Source organism: Neolamprologus multifasciatus, chromosome 16 (assembly GCF_963576455.1).
Source record: "Neolamprologus multifasciatus chromosome 16, fNeoMul1.2, whole genome shotgun sequence".
NCBI classification, from domain to species: domain Eukaryota; kingdom Metazoa; phylum Chordata; class Actinopteri; order Cichliformes; family Cichlidae; genus Neolamprologus; species Neolamprologus multifasciatus.
The window spans coordinates 2,003,138-2,020,151 of NC_140454.1; the positions used below are offsets into that span (position 1 = coordinate 2,003,138).

Here is a 17,014-nt window from a genome sequence, read left to right on the forward strand (position 1 = left end):
CGAGTTTGTTTTGCGAGATCTCGCAAAAGTTTTGCGAGATCCCGAGTTTGTTTTGCGAGATCTCGCAAAAGTTTCGCAAGATCCCAAGTTTGTTTTGCGAGATCTCGCAAAAGTTTCGCAAGATCCCAAGTTTGTTTTGCGAGATCTCGCAAAAGTTTCACGAGATCCCGAGTTTGTTTTGCGAGATCTCGCAAAAGTTTCGCGAGATCCCGAGTTTGTTTTGCGAGATCTCGCAAAAGTTTCGCGAGATCCCGAGTTTGTTTTGCGAGATCTCGCAAAAGTTTCGCGAGATCCCGAGTTTGTTTTGCGAGATCTCGCAAAAGTTTCGCGAGATCCCGAGTTTGTTTTGCGAGATCTCGCAAAAGTTTCGCGAGATCCCGAGTTTGGTTTGCGAGATCTCGCAAAAGTTTCGCGAGATCTCGCAAAAGTCCGTCTTAATTTTTTTTTCTCCCATGTCCCCTGCGGGGCTCGGTATAAAACCCCTCACTACACACTTTATACTCTTTTCTCAGACAGGCGTGAACATTTTGACACGTTTAAACACAAAGTTCAAACCTTCGTAGAAAAATAAGTCCAGTGTTACAGAATGAAACCAAAGATCAAACCCTGTTTTCAGGTGCAGAACATGGGAACAGAGCAGCTTCAACATTAATGAATCGATGGTATGGAAGTAGGGGAAGCAAGAAGAATCAGTTGATGTCATGGTCCTGGGTCATGTGACCCAGTATTCTGAGTTTCTTGATGTTTTTGTTCCTTTCAGTCTAGTTTCATTTCAGTTTATCTGGTTACATTCTGTCATGCCTGGGTTACAGTTTTACTTCATGGTTTATCAAGCTCCCCATTGGTCTCATCCCTGTGTGAAGTTTTCTGTGTTAAGTCTTCGTGTGTTTATCTGTCATGTTTCATGTCCAAGTTTTCTTTGTTTGTCTAGTTCGAGTCATGTCTGGCTCTCGTTATGTTTCCCGTTTTATTTTGAAGGATCCTTGTGTTTTTTGTTTATTGTATTTAGCTTCATGTCCCCTGTCCTGTCATTATGTTAATTGTTGTCAGCTTCAGTGTTCTCTAGTGTTGTTGTCATGCCATCAGCCACAATAAAGGCTCGTTTTATTTTTGGAAACCTAGTTCTGCCTCCACCGTGTCTGCATCTGGGTCTACCTCTTCTTCACACCGGCGCACCCTGCCGTGACAGTTGAGTAAAGTTTGACTTATCTGACTGTTTTGTTTCGCTTAATGCGCCTTATAATCCGGGAAATACGGTAACTTCTACCTTCCTTTAGCATGTCCAATTCAGTTCAATTCAATTTTATTTATACAGCGCCAAATCACAACAACAGCATCCTCGATGCATGAAGGAGCGTTTCTGCAGGTCCTTCCTCCCTGCAGCTGTCAGACTGTACGATCAGAACTGCTCCCAACAAACATAGATGTTTACGTCAATGCTGTAACTGCAATAATTTAATCAACTGATTCGCACTACAACCTGGTTTGCCTCTTATCTGTAGCTATTTTAATTTAATTTAATAACTGTACAGTACTCTGTTTATAGTAACCATTGTCCTTAATGTAAATATGTAAGAAAAATTGTGTATGTTTCTGTTCTGTGTACTGTTTGTTGTATATTTGTCTTTCTGGCTGCTGTTACAACCAAATTTCCCCTTGTGGGACAATTAAAGGATTATTCTATTCTATTCTATTCTATTCTATTCTCAGTCACCTCAAGGTGCTTTATATTGTAAGGTAGACCCTACAACAGAGGTCGGCAACCTGCGGCTCTTTACTCCTTATACTGCGGCTCTGCGTGGTTTGGGAAAATAAATTAGAAGTATTTAGCTGAAGTGTATTTTATTTATATTAGTTCTTTTTTAACTTATCTAAATTGGAAGATTATTGTGATTTTGAAATATAAAAATTTAATTATATTATATTATTTTTTTATCGCTCAAAATAAGCGTCACACTTGTAGAAGCCGGTGTACGAAACGCTGTGCATTTATCAAGACTTTCAACCCAGGTAGGCCAGTTATGGATCCACATTATGTCAGCAGCTCCACCGTGAACTATGTTAAAACAAACACGCTCACGCCTCACAGACGACAGCTTACAGTCCTGTAAAGATGAAGTGACTTCGTACAGCCTGATCTGCAGACGCTGTGCACAGAGGTTCAGGAGCAGAAGTCTTATTGTAAACATATCACGGCAGACCCGACGATGTTTCCATGAACACGCTTCTCAGCATCTTTATTGACCACTTTTCACACACGGTTGCTGTACGCACACAGCCGGCTGTAGCTTTGCAGCTCACAGCCCGACACACACCAACACAACAGCATAGACACACACACATTAACCTGGTAAAATACATATTTAGGCAGAATTTTGCAAATATCTATTTTTCATCTTTTAGCAGCATCGAGCTTTTTTTAAATTATTTTTTAAAAGTCAGGTCAAGGCTCCAAAAGCCCAAAGGAGATATGAGGGCGGATCCAGCAATTTTTTTTTGCTGGATCATTTTAGTTCAGCTTTCCTTTTGTTATATTTCTTTAAGAGTTCAAAATGTGCATTTTAGATGTCAACAAGTATTTGTGGCTCCCAGAGTTTTCTTTTGCGTGGAAACTGGGTCCAAATGGCTCTTTGGGTTAAAGGTTGTGACCCCTGGGCTACAATAACAGATACAGAGAAAAACCCAACAATCATATGACCCCCTATGAGCAGCACTTTGGCGACAGTGGGAAGGAAAAACTCCCTTTTAACAGGAAGAAACCTCCAGCAGAACCAGGCTCAGGGAGGGGCGGGGCCATCTGCTGTGATTGGTTGGGCTGAGAGAAGGAAGACAGGATAAAGACATGCTGTGGAAGAGAGACAGAGGTTAATAACAGATATGATTCAATGCAGAGAGGTCTGTTAACACATAGTGAGTGAGAAAGGTGACTGGAAAGGAAAAACGCATCATGTCCAACTTTTTGTGCGATTGTTAGCATCTTCCTCCAGGAGACACGGCATGAGACTGACCATGGTCTACAGCCAATCGGGACGCAGAACACATCGCGCTGTTTAAAAAAAAAAAACATACAAAATTGCACACAAAAAAATCAGCGAAACAGCGAGGCCGCGAAAGGTGAACCGCTATAGCTGATGCTGTACATCACTTTTGGAATATAGTAAAGATCAGATTCCTCTCGATGCTAACAGTAGTTTGTCCTGACTAGTAAGTAATTCTGCCACGAAGAATCAAACACAACACTGCATCCACCTGAAGAGCTTAACAGACAGTGAAGTACAGACTGCAGGTCTGTGCCAAGAGTTTAATTTATTACCAGAGCATAAGAGTCGATTTTGTAGTGTTAGTAGTATTACTTCATATATTTTTTATGATGGCATTTAAATGTTTAATATTCTGTGTACTCCTGGCAGCCGTGAGATGAGCTGTCCAGGGTGACCCAGTGACAGCTGAAACAGGCCCCGTGACCCTCAGCTGGACAGGCCTTTAAAGAAATGGATAAATAGTCTGACAGACATAAAGGGTCAATCACCCAGTGAGCAAGATGACATCAGAGACACGTCTCACATGCTGATTTGGTGACAGTACTGTGGGTTTATCTTTGCCCTTAACACTTATCAGGTTAACTTCCTGTTCCCCAGTTGGCTCTAAGCCTGCCTTCTTGTATCGTGCTACAGTTATATGGGTGAAGTGTGTTGGACTGGTGGAGGAAAGAAAGTGATGTCCTTGTTAGAGCAGCAGAGACATTATATGAAGGAGACACACCACAGAAGTCTGACCTGAAACTGATGAGAGGGTTTTGGATCAGCACAGACAGTAGTAGATGTCCAACTTCCTGTCAGGATCTGGAGGTTGGACTGGAACGTTCCATCAGGCACCTGAGTTCCTTGGTCTCCGCCCCTGGGCGGAGCCATCATCCCTCCTGCAGTCCTGCACACCTGAGGCTGATTCTGGGTAATCAGGTTGAGGTTAAGCAATACGAAGGACCTACGAAGGTCAGCCAGCCCGGCCACAACGGTCAACCCCCAGGCGGCACACCTCACCGTCCATCCTCTCCCAACCTGCTCTGATGACTTCCTGGGGGAGTTCAAAAGGACCTTTGCTCACCCGGTGGCCGAAGGCAGTGCGGAGGAGAGGTTGTTGGGACTCCAACGGGGAAACCAGAGCATCGCTGAATTTATCATTGATTTTCGCACAGCAGCAGCCAAGGCTAAAAGGCCAGATCGTGCGCTTCAAAGCATCTTTCGCTGTGCGTTAAGCGAGGAATTAAAGGATCAGTTAAGCTCCCGCGATGAACCAAGATCCTCTGAGGATCTTGGTTCCCTCTCCCTAAGAATTGACAATCGTTTAAGGGAGAGAGAAGAAGAAGCCCTCTGCGCGTAAGCATTTAACACACTATCGCTTCTGCCTCCGCCACTTTCGGCAACAACATCCGCCGGCGGTCCCACAAATATGGATTCCTCACCGGGGCCCGTGTAAATCGGCCGCTCGCGTCTCACTGCTGAGGAAAGAGAGCGACGTCCGGGGCTTTTACTGCGGCGCGCTTGATCACATGTTGGCTCAATGTACAGTGCGGCAAAAGGTTTTGCCCGCCGGTAGATTCGGGGATACGGGTGGACGGATCCCTGTGCAGTGCTAAACCCTGTCTAGTGTTACCAGTCACGTTTTGGCCACGTTTCTCACTCCCTTCATGCTTTAGTCGATTCAGAGCTGAACAGAATTTAACTGATGCCCCTCCAATGTATTGACTACAGAGGTCCCAACACCCCCTGCCACTCATCAGTGCTGCCTTCGCCCTTCAGGGGGCCACAATTTTCACTAAACTGGATCACAGCAATCCTTATTTGGTCCGCATCAGAGAGGGCGATGAATGGAAAACAGCTTTCAACACCCCGCTAGGCCATTTTGAATACCTCGTCATGCCCTTTGGGTTAACCAACGCTAATGTGCTACGGGACTCTCTAAACCGCTTTGTCTACGTCTGCCTAGATGACATCCGAATCTTTTCCCCAGTGTTGATCCAACCGGACCTCAATAAGCCATTTATTGTAGAAGTGGACGCATCAGACATCGGTGTAGCTGTCCTCTCCCAACACACAGGCCCAGGAGCTAAACTACAGCCGAGGCTGTCGCCAGCCGAACGTAGCTATGATGTTGGGGACAGAGAACTGTTAGCCATCAAACTCACTCTGGAAGTAATAAGCAAACACTGTAAAACGTACGAGCCGTCTCTGCGTTTCAGTCCTTTTAGCTATCGGCCTGTGGCCATTGTGACCGTACCAATACAATAAGCTTTTAAAGCTTATTATGTGCAGAATGAGCAAACCTTTAGATCAGCTGCAGGGCCGCGCTGAGATGTTTGAAGGGGTGGAGCTCAAAGTTAACAAGGGGCACCTTGAACCAGGCTGAATGACAACAACCACATTCATAAAGAATCTAGTATTTCAACAACAGTCTGCTGTGGCCAACAGACGACAGATGACCCACATATTTGTAAAAATATCTCTGATTGGTCAAAAACTGTTTAGAAGAGCCGTGGTTCAGACTTCAGCCCCCTTATTGGCTCCTCCTCCTCCATCGGATGCAGCTTCACCTAGGGATGGGCACACACACACACACACACACACACACTTTTCCCTGACCTGTTATCCAGTTTCATGCAGCTTTCTGTGAGAGCTTCTGTTTCTTGACCTTGCTGCTTCACTGCTGCAGTCCTTCCACAAACAAGCCTCGACGTGGGACTCTGTAACTTCTCTTCTTTTTATTTGGAGACCTCAGTATACAATAAACCATTAATCTAAAACTTCACTACAGTCAGTAAACCAAACTTTTCTTTATCATCATCATCATGTGGGGACAATGCAAAGCAGATGTAGTTTTACCTGATGGATACAATGTTGCTGCTGCTGGAGGGCAGGGCTGTGCTGATCTCAGACTGCAGATGTTAAAGAGTCCACAGGAGAGATGGGAGCTGATTAAACAAGTGTTATGAGATAATAAAATGCAAAGACTGAGACAGAGCTCGGAACCATAAGGAAACAAAACTGTGGGAAATAAACTCTGTGAATCACTCCTCACCTCATCGATCTCTCTCCACCTGCTGTCCATCTGAGACACACTTTACTATTGCATTAATCTGACAATGATAGACAATGTTACAGAAGCATTGTGTTTATTATTGTTTTTATACTTGAACACCTGGTACAGCTGTTAGTGTGACCTGAGCTCTTTGTGATCCAGCTGCTGAGGGATCCTCACACAGCGGTTTCCTCCTCATCTCCTTACAGGGCAAGTCTGGACAATGTTGTATCATGACTAATAATTTAAAAATCTATATACATAAAACATGCACACATCATTTTATAGCTTGCCCAGTATACTGTTTATACTGTGGCCACAAGTTTACATCATAGAGCTGATCCAGAATCCTTCCCTTATTATTTATTCCCAGTGCTTTAATAATAAAGTAATATTTGTTTGTGCAGGCAAAACGCTTATTAAATGTTTAAACTGTAGACATAATATAACTTTGCTGCTGTAAAATCAGCATTTTGTCATATTTGAAATATAAATCTAATATAATCTGTTTCTTAATGTGTTTTCTTTAAAATACAGTGTGTGAGTTTTTTACAATATCATAATTATAATAACTGTAATTATGTGGCTATGCATATTAGATAAATATAAGCGCTGTACCTTACTTTGTCATGGTGCGGGTGAATGGCAGTATTTAGAGCTACGTGGCTCCTCCTCTGGGCGGAGCCAACCTCACTTCCTCCCTGGAGCTGCACCTGGAGCACAGGTGTAAATAATCATTCTGTACATACGATCATTTTTAATCCTACAACTGTTTAAAACTTGCATAGTTCACATTTCTGTGTAGTTTTTCATATTTATATCCTGTTCACAGCCTGTACATACTTATAGTTATAGCATATTCATAACATACTTCATACCGTGTACATTATAACATACCATAATAGACCCATTTCTGTAATATACTCACATATCTATATTATATATTGTAATATATCTATATGATGGCTAAAGCACTTCTGGATGGATGCAAACTGCACTTCGTTGCCTTGTACCTGTGACAATGACAATAAAGTTGAATTCTATTTTATTCTATTCCCGTGGCAGATCGTCTGCTGACCAGCATCAGTTCTTGGCTCATTCACGTCACTTTACTTTGTTGTCTCTCATTTTCACCGTCACGTTCCAGCGTTTTGAGTTTTAGTTTATTTGGATGATATGTTTGACTTCTTTAGGGTAGCTAAGTTGTTTATTAGTTTTCTACCACTGTATTTAAGTTTCCCTCTGCCCATCATGTGTTTCATGCTGCGTGTCTTATGTTGTCAAGTTTATATTGTCTTGTCTGCGTCACATGTTTCCTGTTTTATTTTGAAGGTCTGTGTCCTATGTCAGTGTAGTCAGCGTTGCTTCCTTTGTCTCGTTATGTCAGACTAGTGTCAGCTGTTTCCCCGTGTGTTTCCACTTCCCCTGATCACCCTCGTGTGTTTTTAGTCTGTGTGTTTCTGTTCACTCCTTGTCAGGTCGTCTGTTCTTCACACCAGGTTTCATGTCCAGGTTTTTTCATGTTGTTGTTTAGATTTCCCAGTTTAGGTTTGTGTTAATTTTGTTTGTACCTTTTACCAGCCTCATTGAACGGCTCGCTTTTTGTTAACATTCAAGTTTGGTTCCCTGTTCCTTGGAGTCTGCGTTTTGGGTCCTTCTCATCAATTCATACAGTCTGCCCTCGCCAGACTGTGGCATTCACTCTTCTCCACAGACGATATCCACCCGCAGTAATCCACAGCCTGGCTGCTGGTCGCCATCATCACTGCCTCAACTCCAGCTCGGACTCCAACCTCTCGCTCTCGCTGCCTTCTCACCCGGACCTCTGGATTGGATCATTTTGGATCACTCAAGCAGACCTCCACAGCTTTCCTCATGATTCACAGTACCATGTGTTTAGCTCTAATGTTGATAACTATTGTTGCTTTCACATATATAGATTCTGATACAAGCCAGATCCTTTTATTTAGCAAAATTGTGATTAATAGTTAACCCTTTAAAGCCGGTCAGAGCAGCACGCTCCGTTTTGCGCAACTACTTTTAAATCCCGGTAGCTCTGCAACCACGTAAGCTAGCGCAATAATTTTTTTTGCATATGAAACCTGAGGAGTTGTACTTACATCTTATGCCATCAGCTTGTCCTCGGTCACAGTTTCCTTCCACATATAGTTTTGCAAAAACTGCATAAAAAGCACTTGCAGCAACAAAAACATAATATTCCAGAAACACGCTTTGCCGATCCGATCAGCTGTTTGTAACACTTCCTACGTCCATCAGCGCGAACTATCGCATGTCCGCCATGACCTGCCCGAAACTGGAAGTGACGTCATTTTCGCGGAAATGTAGTTTTTTTTTTTTACCATCAGGGCCTCATGAGCCTATACTGGTGTTTTTAAAAGTTATCTTTGACTTTATGACTTTCTGTGTGGTTTCTGGGATGCTTAGGACTCATATTGCACTGCTGGAAATAGTTTATTTTGATGCATATGCTGCTTTTTGCTAATTTGCATTATAATATTTATTTTTGTTTTTCCTGCAGTGTATAAAAATTGGTGTATTTCAAAAATAACACTATGAAGACACTCAAAATAAATTTCCTGTGGTGGGAAACTATTTTGTGCAACTTTTTTGTATTTACAGTTTTGAGGGATAAGCCTCTTAAATTTCTCTAACTAGAAATATATGTTAAAAAAACAAAAATGATTTTCAATTTTTTTTGTAGTTTATTGCACTTTTTTGCAATTTATGTAATTACTAAATTGCAAAAATTTAGTAATTAATTGCTATAATGGTTGTATTGATGTATATCAACTTGAAATGCTCCCAAAAATGGCTCCACAGCATGTAAACATATAATATAAGCTCTGGCGGACTTGGTTCTATGGTCGGTCTTAAAGGGTTAAAAAATATTGCTGAGGGGCACAGACAGGACTGAAAACATAACACTTGGTGCACCCAAGAGGAAAGCAGCAGGTGCACTTTAACCCCTGATTACTTACACATATGTAGAAACGAATTAAATTGAGTTTGAAGGAATTCAGACTAAAGCACATAAAAAGAGCACTTGACCAACAAAGCACACGTCTGTTTTTATTATTATGTCCAGGAGCAACTCCAGTGGCAGCATCATGCTAAGCTTCACTGAGCCTGGACTGGTTTTATATTTGCTCCCCCACTATGTTCAATCACAGGCTCAGGGGAGGGAACTGACACTCTTCTCTGCCTAGACATGATGGATGCAATCAGTCCTGATCATCAAGCAGTCGTACTGCAACCTTTACAGAAAAAAGCACGAAATAAACAAATGCTTATGGAGAGCCAGAGGGACAAACACTCCAACATCAAAGAGCTGCTGTTGTCTTATTCAAATCTTTCCGCAAGAAAGAAAAAATGTGTCTGAAAACCTATTGTGTAGTCCTCCTCATTTAAAAAAATAAATATTGTGTAGTCTTGTCAAATATGAATCTGTCCAACTCAATAAAAAAGGTGAGGATAAATAATAATAAACATCTGGTGTTTTCTGTAACCACAGTGCTCTGGTATCCTGATAACATTGAATTGGCCCAAACCTACAGTATACCAAAGATGTGTGATGTTTTCTGACATGTGTGACACAATCTGGCGAGGCCATCTCGTCAGTTCAAACCACATCAGGTTGTGCTGTAACCAAACCACAGGGTCCATAATTCATTATTATCAGGAAGTCCTAGAAACTCCCTGAAAAGCCTTCAGTTAATCCAAAATGCTGCAGCAAGAGTCCTGACAGGGACTAGAAAGAGAGCAGATTTCTCCTGTTTTGGCTTCCTGTTAAATCCAGAATTCAAAATCCTGCTGCTCACATACAAGGTCTTAAATAATCAGGCCCCATCTTATCTTAACTCTTTAAGACCTACCATAGAACCAAGTCCACCAGAGCTTATATTATATGTTTACATGCTGTGGAGCCATTTTTGGGAGCATTTCAAGTTGCTATACATCAATACAACCATTATAGCCCAGATTTTAATAATATGTCTGCATTAAGTGCATAGTAATTACATAAATTGCAAAAAAGTGCAATAAACCACAAAAAAATTGAAAATCGTTTTTGTTTTTTTAACATATATTTCTAGTTAGAGAAATTTAAGAGGCTTATCCCTCAAAACTGTAAATACAAAAAAGTTGCACAAAATAGTTTCCCACCACAGGAAATTTATTTTGAGTGTCTTCATAGTTTTATTTTTGAAATACACCAATTTTTATATACTGCAGGAAAAACGAAAATAAATATTATAATGCAAATTTGCAAAAAAGCAGCATATGCATCAAAATAAACTATTTCCAGCAGTGCAATATGAGTCCTAAGCATCCCAGAAACCACACAGAAAGTCATAAAGTCAAACATAACTTTAAAAACACCAGTATAGGCTTATGAGGCCCTGATGGTAAAAAACTACATTTCCGTGAAAATGACGTCACTTCCAGTTTCGGGCAGGTCATGGCGGACATGTGATAGTTCGCGCTGATGGACGTAGGAAGTGTTACAAACAGCTGATCGGATCAGCAAAGCGTGTTTATGGAATATTATGTTTTTGTTGCTGCAAGTGCTTTTTATGCAGTTTTTGCAAAGCTATATGTGGAAGGAAACTGTGACCGAGGACAAGCTGATGGCATAAGATGTAAGTACAACTCCTCCGGTTTCATATGCAAAAAAAATTATTGCGCTAGCTTACGTGGTTGCAGAGCTACCGGGATTTAAAAATAGTTACGCAAAACAGAGCGTGCTGCTCTGACCGGCTTTAAAGGGTTAATGACCTTGTAGTACCATATCACCCTGTTAGAGGGGTGATATGGTACATTTTAACCTCGAGACTTATTCGGCAACATCTGTGCCATATTCGGCACAGATGTTTCTGTACACTATGCCGGCCACTTAGTTATGGCGTTCCATGTATGCCCTGCCTGCTAGCATCTTGCACCCTGCTGCTATGTGCTGGATTGTCTCATCTTTACACAGCCTGGGGTCTTGCCTGCTGTGATAGACCCCAGCCTCTATGGATCTTGTGCTCAGAGCTTGTTCTTGTGCTGCCACCATTAGTGCCTCTGTGCTGTCTTTTAGTCCGGCTTTATCCAGGTGCTGGTAGGAATTATGGATGTCAGCCACCTCCTCTATCTGCCGGTGGTACATGCTGTGCAGGGCCTGTCCTTCCATGATGGTTTCTCCTCTTCTGTCTCTTTCTTGGGTTTCTGCTGCCTGAGGTATTCGCTGAGCACTAGATCCCACACTTGATGGTGATCTTGCCCATCTGTGCCCCACTCATGTATTGAGCCATGTGCCTGTTTATCATCTGAAGCCTCTCTTACTTATGCTGCAGTAGACGTAGGCTGCTGGGGGATTCCCATGATGCACTGGGTGTTTCTTCTTCACTCACTATGTGTTAACAGACCTCTCTGCATTGAATCATATCTGTTATTAATCTCTGTCTCTCTTCCACAGCATGTCTTTATCCTGTCTTCTTTCTCTCACCCCAACCAATCACAGCAGATGGCCCCGCCCCTCCCTGAGCCTGGTTCTGCCGGAGGTTTCTTCCTGTTAAAAGGGAGTTTTTCTTTCCCACTGTCGCCAAAGTGCTGCTCATAGGGGGTCATATGATTGTTGGGTTTCTCTGTATGTATTATTATAGGGTCTACTGTACAATATAAAGCACCTTGAGGCGACTGTTGTTGTGATTTGGCGCTGTGTAAATAAAACTGAATTGAACTGAAACAAGGACACACACTCGTCTCAGATGTGTCTGCTGTATTTGAAGGACAGAAATCAGTATCCGAGTCTGTCACCTTGAAAAAAAGGTAATTTTGTGCTTTATAAACTCTTGATGCTTCAAATATTACAACACAGCAGCTAACAGGCAGTTTGGTCTCATTCATACAGCTGTCACATGACGATCCCGTGTCCACACTGTTGAACTCCGTGGGTATACTTAGGTTAATAGTGTGGAGGCCTGAAAGGGAATCCACACTATTGAGTTCCTGTTTCTCTTTATTCTTTATCATACTTTATTATTCTGGTTGCTTCCGTACACTTTTTGGACCTTAACTACTCCCTCAGTTTTTGTGCTATTTTCACCGTTCAAATCTTAAAAAATTCTGCTCTTTCTGCTAATTATTGCTATGACTTTTGGTGCTCATAACTTCTATACTTTTTGAGATATTTAATTTTTTTTTGCAATATTTTTTGCCCATTTCTGCCATCTCATCAGTGGCGTCACTGATTTTCCTTGCCGGGTTGAGCCGTGTTTTAGCTCAGTGAGATGAGCATCCGTTCTCAGACTGGGAGGCCGGGTTCAAATCCCGCTTATGGCAACATTTCTTTCAGTTAACAGTTAAACTTTTTTAACTCTTTTCAGCACAAATCCCAGATTTTTCAGCTGTTTTCAGCAAAAACCTCTTTTCAGCAGAATTTCCAGAATTTTCACTTCTTTTCAGGCCAAATTCTGCTTATTCACCTCTTCTGCAAAGTTTTCAGCCTTTTCACCTCTTGTCAGCACAATTCTCAGCCGCTTCTGCTCATTTCAGCAAAATTGTCAGTCTCTCCACCTTTTCTTTGTGAGAATGAGTTTGGCTCAGTGAGATGAGTAGCTGCCTTAAGACTAGGAGGGCCAGGTTTGAATCCTCCTCAGGGCAACTTTTTCTTTTTCACCACTTTTCAGCAAAAATTTCTCCGTCTTTGCCCCTTTCAGTAGAATTTTTTGCCTTTCACCACTTTTCAGCAAAAAAATTCTGCTTCTTCACCTGTTTTCAGCAGAATTTTTAGTTTCTTCACCGCCATACAACTTTTTGCAACTTTTCAACTTTTTCAGCAGACATCTTCAGCGTTAAGGCATTCACACAGCATTTTCGCAGGAAATGCAAATTTTTCTAGTTCACATTGTGAGTTATTAACTAATTTTGTCTAGACAGTAAGAAACACACAAAATGTAAATGAAAAACAAAGCGTGTAATCTACGTACCTGTTGCTGTTCTTCTGTGAACGTTTGCTCTCTCATGGTGCTGAGGCCTTTCTATTACAGCTCCAGCATCAAGAGAATCTGTGACGTACACAACCTGAACACAACTGACCTTTTCTCTAATTGTAATGAGTACATAAAAGATTGGGAGGATGAAAATTCCCCGGGGGACACAAAATAACCAAAATGTTTAATAACGCTCTCTATTATTGAAGGCTAATTTGTGTGACTGTTTAAAAGAAGCCAAAACCTTTCAGGGAAAAAGTGAAAAGCAAAGACGTGTTAAGAGAAAAATACGGTCAGCGATACAATGGAAATGAAAACATTGTTCGAGTAGTTTTGCACAAAACTATTGTAGAAATGTCCTTCAGACAGCGAGATGTTTAACCCAAACATTTATACTACAGTATTATAAAGACGAGTCTATCAACGGAGAGCAAAACTGTTTTTCTCTTCTTCTTCCTAGCTTTGGACTTGCACCGCTTGGTGTAGATGGACAGCAGGTCAGGGAGCTCTCATTGAATGATGCGTTCGGCCGAGCGCACCACTCTTTGCAGATCTCGTCTGTCCTGCTTGGGGCAGTTCCCAAACCAGGTGCAGATGTTTGCCGTCAGGACGCTCTCGATGGTGCAGCAGTAGAAGTTCTTGAGCACCTTCAGTGGCAGATGGAAGTCTCTAAGTCTTCTGAGGAAGAAGAGACGCTGACGGGCTTTCTTAACCAGGGTGTTGATGTGGCAGGACCACGACAGGTCCCGAGTGATGTGGACACCCAGGTATCGGAAACCGTCCACTCTCTCCACTGGCGTGCCACTGATGATGAGGGGCTTGTAATTCCTCGCCTGCTTTGTAGTGAAGTCCACGATCAGCTCCTTAGTCTTGCTGATGTTTAGGAGGAGGTTATTCTCCTGGCACCAGGTCTCCAGGTTCCTAATCTCCTCCAGGTAGGCCCAAGTGGGGGAACAGACTTGCTTTCCCTTTACTGGGCATGTGAAGGAACTGCAGTTTTATTTTGGTCTTATTGATATTCTGAGAGCTGCACTACATCCTACAGACCTCTGGTACACCAGTACACGACCACTGGACTCTAGAGCAGTGAAGATTTGATCTCTGGAGCGAGGAATCACGCGTCTCCATCTGGCAGTCCGACGGATGAGTCTGGGTTCAGTTTCCAGAGAACTTGTCTGAGTTAACTGTGTTAAGTTTAAAATTCGGTGGAAGGGGTGTGGTTGTTTTTCAGGAATTAGCCTTGGCCCCTTAGTTCCACTGAAAGAAACTCTTAATGCTTCAACATGTCAAGACATTTTGGATAATTCCCCAACTTTGTGGGAACTGTGTGGGGTTGGTTTCAACATGACTGTGCACCAGTGCACAAACCAGCCCGTTCTCACTCCCGAGGCGTAACATGCCGACGTTTTGTCACGTCCCGCGGCGTTCCTGAGGAACGCGAAAGGAGACCTTCGGCGTTCTTATGGTACGCGGCGGGTTATGGCCGAAATCCAGTGCAATGACGCTCCCGCGGTAATAGACGTTCCAGCCCTGTATTCCAGCCCTAAACCTAACCTTATCCCTAGCCCTAACCATAACCTTTTTCCTGAGGTTAACCATGACTTTAATGATGTTAAATAGCGTGTTTCTAAGCGATTTGAAGAAAAAGAGCGAACATGTGTAGATTGAGTCCATACGGTTCTCATATTTCCTCATTTTTCCGAGGTCGTCATTTAGGAACGTGGTGGGTAGCCGAAAACGTAATATGTTGACGATTTGTCACCTAGCGTAAAATGTTACGCTTTGGGAGTGAGAACATGTTGGAATTAGATTAAGCCAAACTTGTCCGGCCTTTTCGTCCAACATCAGTGTCCCAGTCAAGAACTCCCATAAACTCCTAAACCTCAGGAATCCTTCCCAGAAGAGTTGAAGCTGTTACAGGTGTGAAGGATGGCCGACATCACAGAAACCTATCGATTAAAAACGGTCACTGTGTGCCTGTGAAGGCGGACAAGCAAATATTTTTGGCATTATAATGTAAATCACATTATTAGAGGAATTTAAAGCACTGGAGCTGCTTGTTTATTAGAAATCACTGTGTGATGTAAAACCTGCAAAACTGTAGCTGGATTCTGCTGTGATGTTATTCAACAAAGATGAGATATATAGCATGAAATCACTGTGGGGGACATTTGCACTTTGAGCGAATGGCCTTCACAGACTGCCTCAGCTGCTCACTTAACCAGGAAACTATGATGGATGTGTTTATGAAGTTTTATAAGCCTACATGTAACTCTGAACAGCAGACACGTTTTCTCTGGCCCTGCAATACTCCATGTTTGGCTCTGCGCACCGATTTTTCCACGCATGTTCCAACACATATGGTGCAGGAGGTAATTCAATATTATTTTTCCATGTTGTCTGGTGTTGTTACAAAAATCAGAATATCTCTGTTATCATTGTAAGAAGAAATTAAGTGCGGCGTCACCAAAGAAACACTTCTGTTTCCTCTCTCTGCGCTGCCTTCGTCATCTTCGGGGATGGTGATCCACGGGGAGTGGGATGTCCTGGTTATTTCCACGGGAATGCTGTGTGAGTAAATTCATTCCACTGTAACTCCACTCATGGCAGACATCGATCTCAAGAAGACTGAGCACTGAGCTGCTGCAAATACGTGCGGCGCCAACTTATTCAGATAAAAAAGCTCAGCCCTCTCTGTGAATAGCATTTTGAGGCGAGTGAGCAGGTCCTGGCCGACCACGCCGGCGACAAAGTCCAGTCAGTGGCCTGGAAGGTGGCTGACGCCAAATGCGACGTGGACGAGGAGATGGCGGCAGAGCAGCAGCTGCAGGCGACGGCGTGGGAGCCGGCGGTGATGGAGGAGCAGCTGCAGGACCAGCAGGTGTGCTCACAGCCGGCTCTGAATGCTGTGGCTGCAGGTCGAGGTACTGGACAGGAGGATGAATGAGTGACTGGGCCAGAGACTGGATAGGAGATTGGGCAACAGGCGTTTGAGACTGGACCAAGGTTATTATTGTTAACGAAAACTAACGAAATAACGAAAACTAGAAGTGAAAAAACATTTTCGTTAACGGAAATAAAAATAAAAACAAAAAAAGGAAAACTAACTAAAACTGTAATGAGTGTTCACAAAACTAACTAAAATTAACTGAATTTATAGCAAAAATGTGTTTAGTTTTCATTGATGTGTGCGTGTCATACAATAGTCAAGGGTGAAAATGAAGTTTAGTTTCCAGGTTTTTTTCTTGCTGTGTCTCATTATGCCAGCAGGTGGCAGCACGTTAGTCGAGTCGTCTGTGTTGCTGCTCCGTCCACGCGCAGAATCATGTCAGGAAAAGTCGGGAGGCAGAGTCCAGTTTGGGATTACTTTGAATATGACTGTGTTTTGGATAAAGCAAGTGTCTTGTAGTGGAAACAGACAAATTACGAGGGACATTTCTAAAGGGAAAAAATCCCACAAACCTTAAAGTGCACTTGAAAAGCTCACACAAGAAGGCTAACCTAGCTTAGCTTGAGAAGGTAAGGGAGCACACTCAACCCTCATCCCCAGAAAACAGAAGCTAACCCCAGGCAAGGCAGCGTGATGCATCCCGAGACAACAGGACGGGGATATCTACACAACTGTGTGAGTCAATTACCTTCAAAAAGTTTATCAATTCACTTGAACCAAAATTACGAACACCCGGTGCTGCGAGAGTTAATAGTCTCATTGGGGCCAAGATGTACATTTTATAGTTGCCTGGTATCAATGGTTGTTCATCTGCCTTTATTTATTTAAAGAACCCATAGGTGGGAATGTGAGTTGTCTGTCTCTGCATGTTAGCCCTGCGCAGTGTTGGGAAGGTTACTTTTAAAATGTATTCCATTACAGATTACAGATTACATGCCCCAAAATGTATTCTGTAACGTATTCCGTTACGTTACTCAATGAGAGTAACGTATTCTGA

The 17,014-nt window shown here is 42.6% G+C and overlaps 2 long non-coding RNA genes across 2 annotated transcripts in view; both read left to right on the forward strand.

Moving 5' to 3' along the window:
• The window catches only part of LOC146499969 (uncharacterized), an 83,450-nt gene extending 71,673 nt beyond the window's left edge, over positions 1–11,777 (forward strand). The window contains exon 2 of the long non-coding RNA XR_014869928.1: positions 11,409–11,777. This is a non-coding gene — a long non-coding RNA (uncharacterized LOC146499969). The remainder of the gene's footprint in view (positions 1–11,408) is intronic.
• Positions 11,778–15,988: 4,211 nt separating this feature from the next.
• LOC146499972 (uncharacterized) overlaps positions 15,989–17,014 on the forward strand; it is a 233,805-nt gene continuing 232,779 nt past the window's right edge. Inside the window, exon 1 of the long non-coding RNA XR_014869925.1 lies at positions 15,989–16,384. This is a non-coding gene — a long non-coding RNA (uncharacterized LOC146499972). The remainder of the gene's footprint in view (positions 16,385–17,014) is intronic.